Here is a 19924-nt window from a genome sequence, read left to right on the forward strand (position 1 = left end):
TGACCAAAGTAGATAGCATATTCAAAAGCAAAGACATTACTTTGCCAACAAAGGTCCATCTAGTCAAGGCCGTGGTTTTTCCAGTGGTCATGTATGGATGTGAGAGTTGGACTGTGAAGAAAGCTGAGCACTGAAGAATTGATGCTTTTGAACTATGGTGTTGGAGAAGACTCTTGAGAGTCCCTTGGACTGCAAGGAGATCCATCCAGTCCATTCTGAAGGAGGTCAGCCCTGGGATTTCTTTGGAAGGAATGATGCTAAAGCAGAAACTCGAGTACTTTGGCCACCTCATGTGAAGAGTTGACTCATTGGAAAAGACTCTGATGCTGGGAGGGATTGGGGGCAGGAGGAGAAAGGGACGACAAAGGATGAGGTGGCTGGATGGCATCACTGACTCGATGGACGTGAGTCTGAGTGAACTCCGGGAGTTGGTAATGCACAGGGAGGCCTGGTGTGCTGCGATTCATGGGGTCGCAAAGAGTCGGACATGACTGAGCGACTGAATTGAACTGAATGTTGTAAAAACTAAGTAAGGTGAAGAAATAAAAATATAATTATGTTTCTTTTCTCCACCGTATATAGTTTTGTGAATGTTTTAAAAAGTAAATGAAAAGTTTGAAGTGGTTTCCATGACTGTCATGCAAATATAAAGGGAAACTTTCAGTTGATTGAATCTGGGTATTATGTCTCAGTAGTCCTTCAACCAACTTGCTTCATTCCTAGTAAACAATAGGATATGAGCCTTATCTCTATTTTGTCAACTAGATGCTCTAGCATCTGCTGTACAAGCATATGCCAGACACACATGTTCAGGGAAAACCTGGTGTTATATTAAGTCAGCTGGCTTGGCTCCCTTAGGGCTCCCTTTCTCTTTTGGAGGAGCCTTCCACAAGAGGGCATGATATTCAAATAAAAGCATTTAACTGGACTCCACATCCCCAACCACCTCCTCTGTTAGGCTCTCAAACTCCAGCCACTATACACCTTAACTGATCACCTAGGCCAAGGTACCAGACAACTCGAGGCAACCCTTATGGCCAGAGAGCCTGTGCCATTATCCAAATTAGTTGATCCTGAGTTTTCTTATCTTATCTCATCTGTTTCCCTTACCTCTGCCGTGGAAATTACAATAAAGGCTCTTGCCCATAAATGTTCCCATTCTATCTGCCTCAGAAACAACCCTGGAAATTCCCCAATTGCCTCCTGCCTCCCCCCAATCATGACATGATATATCCTTCTTCTTGTAAGATTTTTAAGCTCAGAAAACTATCTATTCCATAACAATCAGCTCCTTATCTATTATCTTTTCGGGCTTCCCTGGTGGCTCAGAGGTTAAAGCGTCTGCCTGCAATGTGGGAGACCGGGTTCGATCCCTAGGTCAGGAAGATCCCCTGGAGAAGGAAATGGCAACCCACTCCAGTATCCTTGCCAGGAGAATCCCATGGATGGAGGAGCCTGGTCGGCTACAGTCCACAGGGTCACAAAGAGTTGGACATGACTGAGCGACTTCACTTATCTTTACAATGCCTGAAATTTTCTAGCAATATACTTTTTTTTTAAACATCAGCATAATTCAATGCAGTGTCACTGGGCACATCTGGCTTTTGTGACATTAAGCCAATTGGTGGTCCCACTGACTTTTTCTCTTAATTAGATTTCTGAAAATGAATTAGATTGACTTTTGGTGACATTCTTTATTTATAAATAGCTGTCTGTATTTGGTTTTTTCTTGCCCTTAATTTTGTAATTTTAATTATTTTTGAATATATGATGAATAGACAGACTCTTATGGAACTCAAAAACCAGTAGGGCAGAGAGAAAAATCAAATAACAAGACAAACGTATGTAAACTGACATGTGTAAAAATTCCTATAAAGAAGAGACATGAGATACTTGAGGATATTTTATCACAGTTGGAAGATCAAAGACAGAGTCCCTGTGGAAGTGACATCTGAGGTGGGATCTGAATGATGAGCAGGACTTAAGAGGCAAGAAAAGGGAGATCTCTTTTCTTCTGGGTGTATGAGAGATGAAAAATCTTTGCTGCTTCTCCTTCATCATCCATCAAGTCTTCTGTAAAATCAAAACCAAAAACAAAACAAAAACTTAGAAAGCAATAAAATATGTACACTAAGTCCTCTCCATGTGAACCTTCAAATTGAAAAGTTTCAAGGATGCGGATGTGTGTTCATACATCCAATCATTCAAACTGCTTCAAGTATCTGGCATATATGTGTGCATCCTCTACAAGTAGCTATGCTTCTGTGTACATCACTGTATAGTACTGTGTAGAGTATAGCACTACAGTATCTTTATTTCAAGCCCAGGATGTATGGAAGCCAGGGTAAAAGCAGCGGTGATGTAACTGGTACTGTATTGTACTTTCCAAGATACTGTACTGTAAGATTAAAAATGTTTTCCTTATTTTCTTTGCTTTTAATGTAACATTTGTGTGGAAAGGATTATCAACCTATTACAATAAAGCTCTATTAAGACAATTTTGTTAGTTACATACCTAAACTAATTATGTTAGACTTAACAAATAAATTGGACTCATAAACATGCTCTCAGAACAGAACTCATTTGTACATAGGGGACATACTGTAATTGTGTTTAAACCATAGAATTTTGCACATCTGGTATAGTTTTGATATGAAATTTGATAGTAAAGATATTTTTGTTCAGATTTGTGACCAATGGCCCACGTTAGGTATCAGTTCAATTCAGTTGCTCACTTGTGTCGTACTCCTTGTGACTCTATGGACGGCAGCATGCTAGGCTTCCCTATCCATCATCAACTCATAGAGCTTGATCAAACTCATGCCCATTGAGTCACTTATGCCATCCAACCATCTCATCCTCTGTCGTCCCCTTCTCCTCCTGCCTTCAATCTTTCCCAGCATCAGGGTCTTTTCCAAGGAGTCAGGTTTTTGCATCAGGTGGCCAAAGTTTTGGAGTTTCAACATCAGTCCTTTCAGTGAATATTCAGGACTGATTTTCTTTAGGATTGACTGGTTTGATCTCCTTGCAGTCTGAGGGACTCTCAAGAGTCTTCTTCAACACCACAGTTCAAAAGCATCAACTCTTTGGTGCTCAGCTTTCTTTATAGTCCAACTCTCACATCCATACATGACTACTGGAAAATTCATAGCTTTGACTAGATGGACCTTTGTCAGCAATGTAGTGTCTCTGCTTTTTAATATGCTGTCTAGGTTAGTCATAGTTTTTCTTCCAAGGAGCAAGCATCTTTAATTTCATGGCTGCAGCCACCATCTGCAGCAATTTCAGAGCCCAAGAAAATAAAGTATGTCACTGTTTCCCCATCTATTTACCATGAAGTGATGGGCCCAGATGCCATGATCTCCGTTTTTTGAATGTTAAGTTTTATGCCATTTTTTTCACTCTCCTCTTTCACTTTAATCAAGAGGCTCTTTAGTTCCTCTTTGCTTTCTTCCATAAGGGTAGTGTCATCTGCATATCTGAGGTTATTGATATTTCTCCCAGCAATCTTGATTCCAGCTTGTGCTTCATCCAGCCCAGCATTTTGCATGATGTACTCTGCATATAAGTTAAATAGACAGGGTGAAAATATACAGCTTTGATGTACTCCTTTCCCAATTTGGAACCAGGCCATTGTTTCATGTCCGGTTCTAACTGTTGCTTCTTGACCTACATACAGATTTAATGTTATATGTAGTCTGAAATTGAAAAGTAATTACCTAAATTAACTCTAATACTTTACTATGATACTAATGTTGAAAATGGAACTGGAAATATAATATTTCTTCTGGACACATATTACAATGTATGCAATATATTTTCTATGTGCACATACCATCATATCCATTCATTTGTTCATATATGAAATATTTACTGAGAATCTACTAAGTTATAGATATACAAGATGTGATGAGTCAGATTTCTAGGCTAAGGGATTTATAACAGAGTTGAAGGTACAAAAAGTCATAGGATTATAGCACAATGATAGCTACACAAAAGCTTTTGTGGAGACAGAAAGAAGGGAAATTTTATTGGACAGAGGGTCCCGATCTACTTACTAAAGGAAAAGACATTTAAGAGGAGCTTTAAAGAATTAAATGGGATAATGGCCCTCAACACCTAAACGATGGAAACAGGCTGAGAACACAGTGAAATGAGGAGACTAGGGATATCTTTTAGAGAAATGATTTCATAATCAGAATCTGAACAACTCACTCTTCATTTTGTAGATAAGGATTTGATGAAACCTGGAGAGCTCAAGTGCCTTGCCAAGGGCTACACAAGTAATTAGTCCCTTAGCCAGAACCAGACTCTGCTTCCTGACTCCACAGCATGGGGCAGGAACTGAAGCCACACAGGAAAAGCAAAAGGACTGTAACATAATGGTGAGGTATTTTAGGACATGTTCTCATCTTGGAGTTTTTTGCAAGGCTCTTTGCTGTCAAGTGTACTTGGGAATAGATTTGTTTCCCTGTCCCCATGTAGCCTCAGAAGGTTACTCTGCAATTGACCCCACAAGAAAAAACCCACAGGTGACAGGAAACTATTATTCTACAAAGAAACTAGCTCACCTCTGGGGTTACTAAAAAGAGAAAAAAAAACCTTAAAATCAAGGCTAGAATAATTTTTTAAATAATCAGGAACTTGGAAAACTAATGGCCAACCTAGACAGCATATTAAAAAGCAGAGACATTACTTACTTTACCAACAAAGGTCCATCTAGTCAAAGCTATGGTTTTTCCAGTAGTCATGTATGGATGTGGGAGTTGGACTATAAAGAAAGCTGAGCGCTGAAGAATTGATGCTTTTGAACTGTGGTGTGGGATAAGACTCTTGAGAGTCCCTTGGACTGCAAGGAGATCAAACCAGTCAATCCTAAAGGAAATCAGTCCTGAATATTAAATGGAAGGACTGATGCTGAGGCTGAGACTCCAATACTTGGCCACCTGATGTGAAGAACCAACTCCTTGGAAAAGACCCTGATGCTGGGAAAGATTGAAGGTGGGAGGAGAAGGGGACAACAAAGGATGAGATGGTTGGATGGCATCACCGACATGATGGACATGTAGGCTCCAGGAGTTGATGATCAAAAGGGAAGCCCAGCACGCTGTAGTCCATGGGGTCACAAAGAGTCAGACACAGCTGAGTGACTGAATTGAACTGGAAAACTAATATTGATTTCTTAGTTTCTTTGGTCATTCTTTATGTAGCATATGTTGGGACAATAGAGGAACAGAAAGTAAAAGTTGTTGTGGTTGTTGTTTGTTTACTCATTTCCATGTTTGCTCATTTCCATAGATACCATGTAGGGACTGGAAGTACATCTTAGTTTTGTTAACTGTGTCTTCAAAAGAGTTAAGTCACATGTGTTGAATAATGCATATCTGTCTCTTATCTAAATAACATTTTTATTCATCGTTAATTCATTCACTCAGAAAATAAAGACTCTGATGCTGGGAAAGATTGAGGGCAGGAGGAGAAGGGGACTACAGAGGATAAGATGGTTGGATGGCATCACCGACTCAATGGACATGGGCTTGGGTGGACTCCAGGAGTCAGTGATGGACAGGGAGGCCTGGTGTGCTGCAGTTCATGGAGTTACAAAGAGTCGGACACGACTGAGCAACTGAACTGAACTGATTTTCCAAATGGTAAATAGCATTTACCACTGAGATTAACATTGTGCCACCATTTCAAATGCACCATGGTTCTTAATCACTGAGAGTTTTATATCTCTTAATATCAATAAGGAAAACAAACAAACTGAAAAAACAAAACTCCCAAGGAATCTATTCCTCAGTTGGTGAAATTTCCCATCCTGGTCAGCCCTGGTTGGGCTTACTTTTATGATTCCTTTAAGGTTCAGCTTATGCGTCACTTTTTCTTTTCTTAGCCTAACACTTCCCAAATGGATCACATGCTCTTCATCTTTCCTTGACATCACAGTGCATTTCAATTATAGTACTGACTGCACCATATTGTGGTCATAGGCTAATGTGCTTTTCTCCCTCATTAAAGTGTAGACTCTTGAAGGTAAAATATTATATTTTATTTATTGTTATATTCTAAATATAAGAATACAAAGCAATTGTAGATTTTCAAACAATGTTTAAGTGAAGAAAATTAAATATATGACACATAGCTATCCCTTTCATAGGAGTATCATGTCATATTCACATTAGCATCCAGGAGAATTCTGAGCTTGACATAAGATAGGAATTCATATGTTTAATGAATAAATGTGATTGAATGGGAGGTGGTTTGAGGGAAAAGTATTAGATGTAATGAACAGTAAAGAAGGAAGATATCTATGTTAACTAAAACAATGAAAAAGGTTTATAGATAATTAGACGGTGTCAGCTGGACCTTGGAAGACCCTAAACTTTGATGGAGACAGGAAGGGAACAGGAATTTCAAGTGGGATATAGCTTATACAGAGACATATGATTGGATTTTTCCATAACATTTTATTAAAACCTGAACAACCTTTTAGGCCAACCCAATATATTTGAACATAGGTCAATTGGAATATTGCAATAAGGATGGGCAAGACCAGTCGGTCAAATCTATATGAGATTCCCAAGGCACAATTTATAGGCCCTTGATGTATAAGAAATATTAAGTAAATACATACTAATATTCTAACTTTGGTTAGCCAAGCACAGTTATTGCCTGGTAAAGCACCTACAAGTTTCTACAATTTTCAGATGGCATTCATGCTTTACTCACTTAATTAATGCTAAATGGAAATGCGGATGTGTTAATAATAGGGTTTTGCACTCCACAATATGTCACAATGCACAAAATTCATAATTAATAAAATGTCTTTGACAGTATTACCTAAAAATATGTATGATCTCTCAGTTGGTAAAGAATCCACCTGCAATTCAGGAGACCCCAGTTCGATTCCTGGGTCAGGTAGATCTGTTGGAGAAGGGATAGGCTACTCATTCCAGTATTCTTGGACTTCCCTTGTGGCTCAGCTGGTAAGGAATCCCCAGCAATGCGGGATACCTGGATTTGATCCCTGGGTTAGGACGATCCCCTGGAGAAGGGAAAGGCTACCCACTCCAGTATTCTGGCCTGGAGAATTCCGTGGACTGTATAGTCCATGGGGTTGCAAACAGTCAGACACGACTGAGCAACTTGCACTTGCACCTTTCACTTTCATGACTTAATGAGACATTGACTTTTCAGCCCAAACATACAGCTTCTTCTGAAGTCAAATAAAGAAATGTTTCTCACCAGAAGATTTAGTCAGATAAATCAGATTTAGATCTTGCTTCTCCATGATTGTACCAACTATACTTTCTCTAAGGCTATTAAAGAGAACTTCCTCCAGAAAAGCCAGTGCATGCACTGGAACCAGAAGTGTCTATTCCACTACTTTCTTTCTTTCTTTGATGTGGGCCATATTTAGAGACTTCATTGAACTTCTTACAATACAGTAGATCCCATGAGATATCTGGGATCTCCCATCTGACACTTTGCAAACCTGTGGACCATTGCCCTCCAGGATCCTCTGTCCATGGCATTCTTTAGGCAAGAATACTAGAGCGGGTTGCCATTGCCTTCTCTAGGGAATCTTCACAACCCAGGGATTGAATCTGCATCTCATGTCTCCTGAATCTGCAGGCAGATTCTTTACCACTAGCATTACCTAGGAAGCCCATATTTAAAGTCTTTATTGAATTTGTTACAATACTACTTCTGTTTATGTTTTGATTTTTTGACCATGAGGCATGTGGGATCTCAGTTCCACAACAAGAGTGTGAACCAACGTCCCTTGCATTGGAGAGGTGAAGTCTTAACCCTAGATGGTCAAGAAGTCCTTATTCTACTACTTTCTTTACTACTTCCTAGTACAAAAGAAACTAAGCATTCTTGAGCCTAATTTTTATCTAAATGCCTACCTTGCAACATTATGTCAAATACTTACCTTAAAGAATTGCTGTTACAAAGTGTTTAATATAGCATCTGGAATATATAGGATGGCTATAAAGAATATTTTTAGTAATTCATTTTGTTATAATTTAGTATTCATTGCTATTCACCTATTTATTTATCCATTCATACTTTTATAGTGTGATTAATATGTGTGTTTGTTTCTATTGCATGTGCTAGTGGTATGTCTGTGAATTAAACCAATAAAAATTAATGTTATTCCTATTTGCTTAAACCCTAATCTTGTTCTCTCCTGGGTGGAGTGAGAGGAAATAACAATTAGGTAAATATCTAATATAAGTAATAATTACTGGGGAAGGGGAAAATCTAAGCAAAGCAACAGGGAATGTCAGAGATAGATGAGTTAACAATTTTAAATAAAGACATAAGAAAGTGACCTGCTAAAATGTAGCACTGGGTCCAGACTTTTAAGAGAATGAAGGGGTGGGAATTCCCTGGTGGTCCAGCATTTGACTCTGCATTTACATTGCAGGGGGCATGGGTTTTATCCCAGTTGGGGAACTAAAATCCCATAAGCCAAGTGGCTCAAAAACGACAAAAAAGAGGATGAAGGGTTGAGCCATTCGGATGTTTAAGGAAGAGCATTCCAGTCATAGAAAAGAGCAAATGAGAAAGCCTCGAGTTGGGGTTGACTGGGCCTAATTTAAGAACAGCAAGGAAAATGGCATAATTGTAGCAGAGACAGCTAGGGAAAGCTGGGCAAAACTGAAGATGAATTCAGAGAGGGAACTACCAGACATTTGAAAAGTTAATAACTTTGGGTTTATCCCTGAGTGACATGGGAAGAATGGAGGGGTGGAGCAGAGAGAGCATGATCTGACAGTTGACATATTTTAATAAGGTGATTTGTGAAAAACGACTTCATAGGAGTTGGGATCAGGATATAAGTAGGGGGACCAACAGGGCACAGAAGACTCTAGGTCAGTTCCTCCAAGGTCAATACACTGATTTGTAAAGTGCATCAATTGTTTTCAAGACATGCCTGTCCACCTGTCAAGGGAAAAGGAAAGTCAACCTGAGTCCAGAACAATGGGCTTTAACTTTCTAGAATAAAAGCCTGAAGTGTAGGTGTGAAGATTATGAGGAGTCAAGGATAAAAGCAGAATGTTGTAACCGCTGGGGCAGCCATCTGGGGCTGGCCTCTGCTCTTTCCCTCTAGGGATACTGGGCATATGGGCATGTGCACACACACACACACACACACACACACACATGCACACATACACACATCCTGAAACCAAATCAGGAACTGTTGCTGCTCCTTTGGCTGGACTCTCCCATGCCTTTGATTAAGCTTCTCTAATCTGCTCTAGACCTAGTGTCTCTAAAGGAACTGTATAACTTACTCATACGAAGAATTCTTTTTTGACCAACTGATTTTTTTTGCAAATTGTTCCGTTACCACCAAAGTGGGGACAAGACAGGCCTTTCCATGCCCTTCCATTTTTCTTTTCTTCAAGATATGTTACTATATCAACCCAAAGTGGCTAGCAATGAACTCTTGTTGCTAGGTTGGCAAAATAAATTTATTTTGACATTGGTATAGTCCTGTTATTCTCTCTTCTGCTTGCTATATCCCCAATTCATTTTGAGAAAGGGTGTCTAGCTACCCTTATTTCCCTAAATCCCTCTGCTTTGGGGATGTACTCGGTCATTTTAACTTTACTGGTGTGACTGTTTTAAAAATCCTCTTGTTTCAAATGTCCATTTCTTTGCTAAGGTGTTAAAAAGAAATATGGTGGATTGAACTAGCTTCTGTTAAGCTGCGGATGACCCATAACTCATTTGGTGCACTAATGGATGGTGCATAAAAATGAACCCCTTTCTGGCAATCATAATGGAAGTAAAGAATTTCTTGAGAAGGGAGCAGGAAGTATCCGCCTGAAATTTTCTAAAGTGTATTACTGAACTCTATTATTTAAAGAAGTGCCTATCTTTACTCCACGTTCATAGTGAATGTGAAAATTGAGGTAACTTTAAAGAAGAAAGGAGAGAGGAAGAGAGGGAGGGGGGAGAGAGCTAGCAGAATTTCTTATCCAGAATAATCTATATAATTGCTTCATTCTGTTTTATTTGGGTTTCTCATAACTGGCTTTACCAAGAGAAAACTTCTGCAAGAAGCAAAAATTAACAATTCCAACAGAGCAGTGAAACTTTAAGAAGTATAGCTAATGGAGAAGCCATACAAAAATAATGAGCTATGAGTTTCAATCATTATAAGACTAATGCCACATCCTTATGACAGAAACACTAATCAAGTTTAGAACATCCGGTTTGTTTCTGATTTTTTTCTTAAGTAACCAAATTAGTCACCCATACAATATTAAATCTCCTGTTCATTATCCATAAAATGTTTTGCTTTATTTGGGGAGAGAAGTTCCTGAAATTAAACAGAGAATGACACATAAAGTTATAACTAGTTTTCCAGTAAATGAATGTCTTTGAGTAGCATATTTTTTCCTTCCTTAAGCACAGTTGGCCTCATACACATCATAATTCCTGCAGCAAATTCAATTTTGATACTCAAAACAGAAACATTCTTACAAGTTTTATTGTCCTATATTATCTAGTGCAATTTTCTATCTTCCTCAGGGTTCAGTTGCTTTGCTTAAAAAGAGACCAACTGAATTGGTTATCTTCTTGCTAATTTAAGTGTGAGTGAGCAAGAGTGTATTGGATATTTAATAGAGGATCAGAGTTAGACTTGCGTCAAAGTCAGCACCATGCCTCCACATCACTGAAGCTAAGTCAGGATTTAATTCTCAGGCTGTCACTGAGCATACTAGAGATTAACAGAAAGGAGGGGAAATGGATAGCACAGTAGGAAACTATGTTTTTTGTAATGCAGGCTTGGGATAGATGAAGGGAGCTTACAAGTCGACCTGGGCAGCTTATACAGGGCAGAAGGCCAACTTGATTACTACAACAGATGTAGTCAAGAGAGGTTGTCTTTTCTGCACTGTTAGCTGGAGTGAGGAAAGTTGAGTAAACCTGCAGGTCTGACTGTGGGCAAAGACTGCTGTTCTGAGTTGCCTAGTGCACCTTTGAAAGTAATTAACGCAAGCAAAAGAAAGATATAATTTACACTGCAAATGTATGATGAGCTTTCAGATTATCTCTGAGACCGTATTTTCTAAGAAAGAAATGTATAGTCATGAGGAGAGTACCACACCAGCTTTTGTCCCAGGCAACATATCAACTCCCTAAGGGCATCTATTTGTTGACTTGAATGCATGTGTCTGTCATACTAAGCATCTCTATTGCACAGAATAGGACCAAGTGCGGCTCTTGTCTCTTCATTTTTTGTTCTTGCTGTGTCCTGACCTGACATGATACTCTTTCTTTAGTTATGATAAGGTCATTCTTTAAGCTACAGCCAAGTAGCTGTTTCTGTCCATTCAGGAAATGCTATGATTCTTTCTAGATATTAAGAATTACTTTGGAAAAAAATGGTTTTCTTTATCTCCAAATGTTTGGAAAGCACCTACTTTTATCCCCAGATGTTGCATTTGGCAGCCAAAATCCTGTGGTTTCTCAACAATGTTATAGACACTTAGATTCCCAGTGCAGTCAGAGCTGCCAAATCTATTGACAAACTAGATAATTGTTTCATTTTTGATACAGAGTTTTAGTGAACAGCATCATATGCTGCCCACTGACCTCATAAAAGCATCCAATATCATGTCTTCCCTTTGGCAACCCCTAAGCAAGGTTGATTGCCGTAAGAAGTTCACAGAGAACCCCAAGCTATTGCATTTTACTAGAAAATGTCATCCACAACTGGTAACACCATAAAACTGCACTAATGGGAGCTGGGCCCCACTGAGACTCAGCATACATTTCGTTTGTCTCCAGCTGGCATCTCAATACATCTGGCAGGGTTGATTCACTCTCCCTAATATTGAGATCCTCTCCCTCTGGTGACATGACACTTTACTGATGCCTTCCCAATAGTACCCACATCTTCTACATAAGTTTCTGCTTAAAAATGATTTTCCTTGTCTGTTTTATCTTTCCTTCAGTCCTTTTTTTCTCTCCCCTCCTCTGTTTTTCCTTTATGCTTCCTCCCACTTTTAATTTAAATTTAATAAGCATCTTTCTGGCTTTATCAGTGCAAGGATTTATAATCTGAGGCAAATTCCCTTCTGCATCAGAAGTCCTCCTCTTCTTTCCAGAATGAGACTTTAAGATTCAAACTAAGTGTAATTACTTCTGAGAAGTGTTCTCTGAGCTCTCTTAGCTAACTTGGTTCTCCCTTTCTGTGCAATTGGAGACCACAGGCTGACCTCTTCCTTTATGAAACTCCATTGTAATTGGCTGCTGGCTCCACTCACGTGTGATCCCATTGAAGAAAACAGTTGCCTTTGGCCATTTATGTTTCTTGTAGCACTAGGTTCTCAATATTATTTTTTGAATTATAAAACATTTAAAGCAAGTCCTCAATATTATTTTGAATTATAAAACATATAAAAACAAAAATATTTTGAATCCCTCGCTGTGCTTGTTTATACTTGTTTATGCTTAATTAACCTTGCTGAAAATATCACTCCTTGTCTTAGCCTCGAACACAACATCTTCCTACAGGATAAGACCAAGCTTATCATGCTCACCATACAACAGGTCAATAGATTAAAAGATGAGGTCTTGGATCAAGGAATAATGACTTTGTTCAGGAAGCCAGCTGACCAAAAAGATAGTAGATGAGTGTTCCAAAAAACCATCTTCTGCAAGTTAGAATTAAGGCTTTCTTTTTACTAAAAGAGGAGGGAATGTGGCTGGTTGTTGCAAACAGATGTGCCAAAATCCTTTATTTTTGCACTTGACAATATAGGTCAGGTTACAGTGCTTCTGTAAACCTCCAACAAGACAAATGCAATTCCATTTTGCAACTTTTTATCTTTGTATGAATGAAAATGTGTTATAACTTTAAAGGTCAAGCCTGGGAGGCAGAGCCTTGAGAATGAACTGTCCTGTTAATTTCAGGCTATAGGCAACATTCTTTTACAAAAGGTGGGGAGTCAGTATAACTAACCACAAGCAACAGAGCACAGTGGTTAGATCTCAAGAAATAGATCCAATATAGAGTCAGGTTTGTTCCCTGTTACACTATCCCCTCCAGTGTTCGTCCCTCCCAGGGACGGGGGAGCCTGGTGAGCTGCCGTCTATGGGGTTGCACAGAGTCGGACACAACTGAAGCAACTGAGCAGCAGCAGCAGCAGGGAGAACTGGACTTCCACCTGAGTCTTGAAGCAATCAGCACCCACTTGCTCCTCCGACCTCCTTTCGTGCCTTAAATCTTACCACTGGAACTAAAATTCTGCTTCACAAAAATCTGCTTCACAAAAAAGCGACTAGCAGCAGCAGCAGCACACTACTATCTTCTTCTTCTTCTTCTTTTTTTTTTTTTTTTAACTTACACATGTGCTTAATCATCACCTATTAAAAATTCTGTGTTTTTTTTTATGCTATTAACTCAAGTTATCCCTCATTTGGGGGGGGGGACAGTAATTTGTAGCCTCATTTATCACATCTAATTCACAATTCTACTCCAATCATTTCTCAAATTGTGATACCCAGATGGGCATCATCAAGGGCATCCATGTGAACTTGTGACACATGCACATTTTTGGTCTGTATCCAAAAGGTAATGAATTAGAAACCCTAGGGTGGGGTCTAACCATCTATGTTTTGATAAATCCTCCCAGTGATATTAACACATTCTGTTTGAAAACCACTGCTCTTGAATTATTTTTCCCATGAGATTAGAGACCTTGATTTGGTTGTCAAATTAAATACCACTTTTTAGCTTTCCTCATAATTGATATTTAGAAAATATTCAGGTGAGCCTTGCAGGACAGGAGCCATGGAGCTGGCACTGAGAGAGGCTGCTGCCAGAGCAAGTGGGAGAGACAAAGGCTATGACAGGACCAGTTATGTGTGTGTGTGTGTATTTTTAAGTAAACCCTCAAACCTAAATAAGAAGAAATATTCAAAGAACAACTTCTACTGACAGTGATTCTGCAGTCATTTGTATGCATAATATGGGATGTTCTCAACCCAGAGATAGCTCTACTGACAAGGAGTGAGTGACTACCTGAGAAGACCATAAGTCAAGACAGCAAATTTTTATACCTTTCCTGGTAGTTCAAAAACAAGTCTCTGTAGAACCAGAAGCAAAGAAAGGAAATAATCTGAAGTTTTCTTTAGATTGACTACAAAAGTTGCTTGACTTCCAGAAACAGAAACACAGAGAAATAATAAAATTATTTTGGCATCATTGGACATTCATCATATTGAGAAGCATGCTTTGTGAGGCTTCCTGAGTTGAGATTTGGAAACTTCTTTGGTGCTCATTTATTAAACATGAGTGAATTGTGGTTGTGTTTCAACTGCTGTATTGTTTCAATCTAAAAGGGGCCAGCGGATTGACTGAAGTATACGACTGGGGAGACCACAAACTTTGTGCACACAGTTCACATGGGGTCAGGAGAACTGTTAAGTGGGATGAAGGCCGTGAGCTCCATTCAGAACCAGATGCAGTCCAAGGGAGGCTACGGGGATGCCATGCCTGTCACAATGCAGATGCTCCTGGACATGAAGACAGGATAGCCCTGGACCTCCCTCCAAAGTGTGATGGGTGTCTTGTTCACCCCATTGTGATTACTCCAGTGACATGTTCCTGTTCTGCTCTGAAGAAACTAGTCAGAACAATCCTGCATTTCCTTATCCTGGCACATGTGCCTTTGGACTCATGGAGACAGAGTTCTTTGGATTGTGGCTTAATTATTGATTTTTATGAATGTGGATCTGATTTTACCCAGAACTTTTTTGTGAATGTTAGCACTGTTCTGCACTTTCCCCCCTCATTTTTCTCTTTCCACTGCCAACCCCTCTGCCATATGATCTTATTGGTGAGCAGATACCTACTATTGTTACTTTGCCACCATTTATGTGTGTTTTGGGGCTTCTCAGGTGGCACTAGTGGTAAAGAACCCACCTGCAATGCAGGAGACATAAAAGACGCAGGTTCAATTCCTGGGTCAGGGAGATCCCCTGAAGGAAGGCATGGCAGCCCACTCCAGTATTCTTGCCTGGAGAATCCCATGGACAGAGGAGCCAGGTGGGCTACAGTCCACAGTGTCTCAAAGAGTCAGATACGACTGAAGAAACTTAGCGCACACACATATATATATTTTGGAAAGTATGAGACTCAAAAGCACAATGATCATTTCTATTCATTTGGAACTTCAACAGAGTAGTATCTGTATGTTTTATAAAGTTGCCTGTGTGGGAACCCATATGATGCCAGAGATGAACACTTCTTTACTGCCCTTTCTGCTGCTATCATCAGAATCATAAATTATCATCAGCAAAAGGTTAGTTGTAGCACCAAGTCACATCCATTTCATTAAAAAAAAATGGCAACTTGCAGCTTATTTTAGAAGTATAACTTTTATTTTGTTAGAATTATAATTTTTAAAAAAGCTTGCATTCATAAGGCATTCTTTTGTTGTAAATATTCAATATATTTATTTGAGAACAAGAGCCTGGTGTTGTAAATGTGTATGGTTATGTATCTGAGTCTGTGGTAACACTCTCATCTTGTCTGACTCTGAGCATCATGACCTTAGTAGCTGTTCATTTCTTTGTGTGCTCCTTCTGTTTTTACATGTTTATGCTTAATATTATTATATCCAGTTGCTTTCACTAGAAATTTGTTGAGCTTCTAGCCTGTACTTCTAACTGTGGACTCTGTAGTCATTGGTCTCTCTATATTCATATTTTGGAACAGTGGCAGTTGCCAGGAGCAACGATTGACCTGACTGTGTTATTGCCTATGACAACAACTTGCATGGTGACTTCAGATATTGGTGTGAAACCTTTGGCTCAGGTTCCAAAATATATCTGTTTTCACAAATTGTATTTCTATAAATGCTCCCCCTTCCCCATAAGTGTGTAGTGCTAAGCCAGGTAATGTTTTTTTTTTTTTCATTAAAATTTTTAAATCCTATGTCCAGTTACATTTGATAGGAGTACATTTCATGCAGGAAATGGGCTTAATTGAAAACGGACTTAGAAAACTGTAAGGATTTAGGTAACTGCACTAATAAAAAGGGATCATTTTCTCTTCACCTTTTAAAGTTCTTATGAAACAGGTAACTGAGTAAATATTGGGTTATAAAGGCAAAACGTGACAGCTTTTCTTTCCCCAGTTCTTTTAATTTACCTAGTATAGCTGGCTCTAGATTTTTCAGTCCTTGTATTTCTGCAATTTTGAGTCTTCATAGATGTCAATTCCAGAGAATCTGTCAAGTAAAAACATTTATGTTTAGCAATCAAAATATGCATTTTACAGCTTAATAACTTCTAAACTTGAATTCATCTGATGTCATTAATTAAGTATGTTGATACTGCATTCTGGATTTTGCTTGAGTACCTGTGCCATTCTGTTTAGCAGAGTCAGGGTCCAGCCAGGCACTCTGCAGTGTGCAAGCTCTCATAAGACAGATTTTTTTTTTTTTTGGTATTGTCAGTCCTGATGCATTTTAGTCTACTTCTATTTTGACTTTAAAAATTAGTACACAGTTTATAATTGTATAATTCCTAGAACAGTACAAAGAGCCATGGTCCCTTTTCCCTAATTCATGATTTTATTTATTTATTTTTTCTCACTTGCTTGCTTTTCTGATTCTCCAAGGATCAAATACTCCAGTGAGCACTGAAGTGTGTCTCCATGGTAAGCCAAAGGCTGCACACTTCAGCCTCCAACTGTTCTGTAGCCACCCTGACTTGGCAGGCACAAGTAGCCACACTGTGTGCGAGAATACATGCCAAGGAAGGTGTCAGCAATGAGTCAAGAATAAGAAAACTACCAATTTTAAGATACTAACCTTGGACTCAATTTTTTTTAGGGAGTCAGCTTTCCCACATGGATAAGAGGATTTGTAAATTTGGGGAGGTCATTTGCTCCCCATAACAATGTGTCTCATTTGAAAAATGAAGCTAAGTAGAATTGACTCTTAATACTTTATTGAAATACGTTCTAACAACTGGTAACTAAAGGCAAGCATTCAGTAAAAGAGGTCCTTTTTCTGTGATGCAGGCATGAAATGGTGCCTGTGAACATACAGTGGAAATGTGAACTGTGGTGATTAGGTTCAGCATTTCTGATGTAGCGCTATCAGTGGGCTTTTAAAGATACTTTGTGAGTATATATTAACTTTCACTTTTGTTATTAAATTATGGCAGTTCTATTACAGAGAGGGAGTTTGACTTGATTTTGTTCAAAATGACTTCTCAGCACCCAGGAGATAAAATTGACCTACTTTTACAACATACGCGTGTTTATTTTATACATTGTATTCATTCTTGCATATAGTAAGTCCAGTGTTGGCTTGTAGAGAGTAAAAATAAAGTATTTGATTTTGATTCAATAAATGTTTTTCAGTCCTGAAAAAAAGCATTCATACAGCTTGATAATAAAGCACATACACATGATACTTATTTGCTTGACATATGCTTAAATAGTTCTTAAAGAACATTTAGCTATTAATTGAAATTATTAAAAGACTGGTTTTCATTTTTCTCTTTAAGTATTTACAGTGACCTTAAGTTTCTAAATATTTGAGGGAAGATTTTATTGGTTTCTAATTTTATTTTTTTGTGACCAAAAAACAGTATCTATATGAGATTGATTCTTTGTTGTTTATTGATATTTTCTTTGTGATCAGCACATGATCATTGTCCTTTTTATTCTTGAAAAGAATGTATATTCTATGATTGTTGGTTGTAGGTCTCTATCTATGCTATATTAAGCTTCGTGATAGGCTGTTCAGATTTTCCTTAGCATTACTAGGTTGTTGCATATGGAAATTAATATTATTCACAATATTAATTATGAGTTTGTTGATTTCTGCCTCAAATTTTGTCATTTTTTGCTTTGCATATTTTGAGGCTATATGTATATACAGATTTAAAATGTTCACATTAATATGTTTCTTTTTCATTATGTAACTAAATATATTGTATATATAAATATATTGTACCTTACTATTACTAGTATAACTATATTAATATTATCTTGTTTATTATCTCTCTAAATCATTTTTCACCTTCTATTTTAAATGTGTGCTTTAGAAGAAATTGGTAACATGAACTCAGTAAACAGAACATAAGGCTTAACATAAAAAAAAAATCATAGTAAGTTTAAAAAATGAAGAGTTTCTTCGTGATTGAGGTAATAGAAACTGAAAAACAAAGTGTTCTTATTATAAGAATAAAAGTTAAAAGCAGTAGGGAAAAATGGGTGTACTAAAAATGGAAACGCTGGAATAGAATAGGGGCTTGAAACGATTAAAGTTAATACCAAGAGAAAAGACAAGGAGATTAATGGAAATAGAATACATAAAAGATGTAGAGGACAAGAAAGAACAAATGGTAAACTTTATCCCCAGATCCTGGCACTCTGAATAAAATGAGCACTAAGAATTAAGACTTGTATATGATGAAGGGAGTCCCAAGTGATCAGAGCTGTTTCTTTGAAGACGAATGAATTCAAGACTGAGCCGCAGTCATGGAAGAATGAGAAATATGTAGACAACAAGTACAGGCAGGTTTTATGAGTTGTTAAACTTTCAAAATAACTTTTTATAAATGTTTAAATTACTGAATCCTATAACTTAACTCACTTATACGGAGAAACATAAATGTAGTCTTCCAGAAGAAAGTGGATTATATGAAAGGAAGAAAAATAATCATGGGCAAATAATACTCCAAGTCAAACTTTTATTGATTAATGAAGGCCAGAAAAGATATTATCAAATGTATAATAAGTTGGTGGTACAGGCTTTATGCATGCCCCGTTCTTTAAAAAAAAATGGCAAAATCCAAACAATGTAAATGACTGCAGTGAAAATGTTATCGTAACTGTGGAGAACATGAGGCCACATCTCTAAGTATCTATGCAATTTTCAATGGTCCAGAAAATTTTTATTTAGACAAATTTTCCTTTTATATAAAAACATCATATATATAATCTTAATAGGGCAAGAATTTACAATGCCCTAAAAATGACCCATCTTTATAATAGCTTTATTGTGATGGACTAGGTGAGCGACTGATCTGATCTGATCTGAGGAAATATATAAACCAAAATCAATGAATGAGAAATGAAAAAACTATGGCAAACAAACCAGCAAATAATATTTAATCCTCTGAGATATTGAAATCAGAGTAAAACCATTCAGTAATTACACTTGTAGAAAGGGAAGCTGCAGAGCATTCGGAACCCCCGTAAAGTCAGAGATGTAGGTGAGAGCACAAAGTAGTAAAGTAGGCAGGCTCTGGTTATGGGGGTAGATGCTCGAGGGGTTCCAGGGGGACTCCTGAGGCTTGATCCCGCCTTTGCGCCTTTGCGTATGTCGAGCCTCCTTCCTCATGACCTTTGTCACGGGCGGAGTACCTCACTCTGGCCCCCAACAGGAAGCAAATGTACTGAATTCTAACAGAGTTAAGTTTTGTAATTAACTAAAAAAAAAAAAAAAATACAAAAGTCAGAGAATGAAACAGGTGAGAAATCTTATGGAGAGTATTTCTTCTTGAAGTTTTAAAGCAGGGAGAAAATTGCTTTATGTAAAACTGAAGCAAGTAGTTAATGTGAAATAATTGCCAATGTAAAATACTAATGTTTTTTATAATAATTATCTTTAATTTAAGGTATATTTTAGAAATCAAAAAATTTGGTTAAATATTTATCTAATGTTAATCAAGATTTTCAATTTAATCTGTTTTATTTTCAAGTTAAAGTAAAATGATATATATGAGTCATATAATTTATCTGATAAAATTATTTCTAAATATCTATTAAGCTATTTATAAATGCTTATAAATCTCTTTCAGTATACACCCATTAAAAGATTTTTGGAATATTAACTTATACCAGGTGATGAGTTTTTTGCTC

The sequence above is a fragment of the Bos taurus genome, chromosome 2 (genome assembly GCF_002263795.3).
Source record: "Bos taurus isolate L1 Dominette 01449 registration number 42190680 breed Hereford chromosome 2, ARS-UCD2.0, whole genome shotgun sequence".
Lineage (NCBI taxonomy): Eukaryota > Metazoa > Chordata > Mammalia > Artiodactyla > Bovidae > Bos > Bos taurus.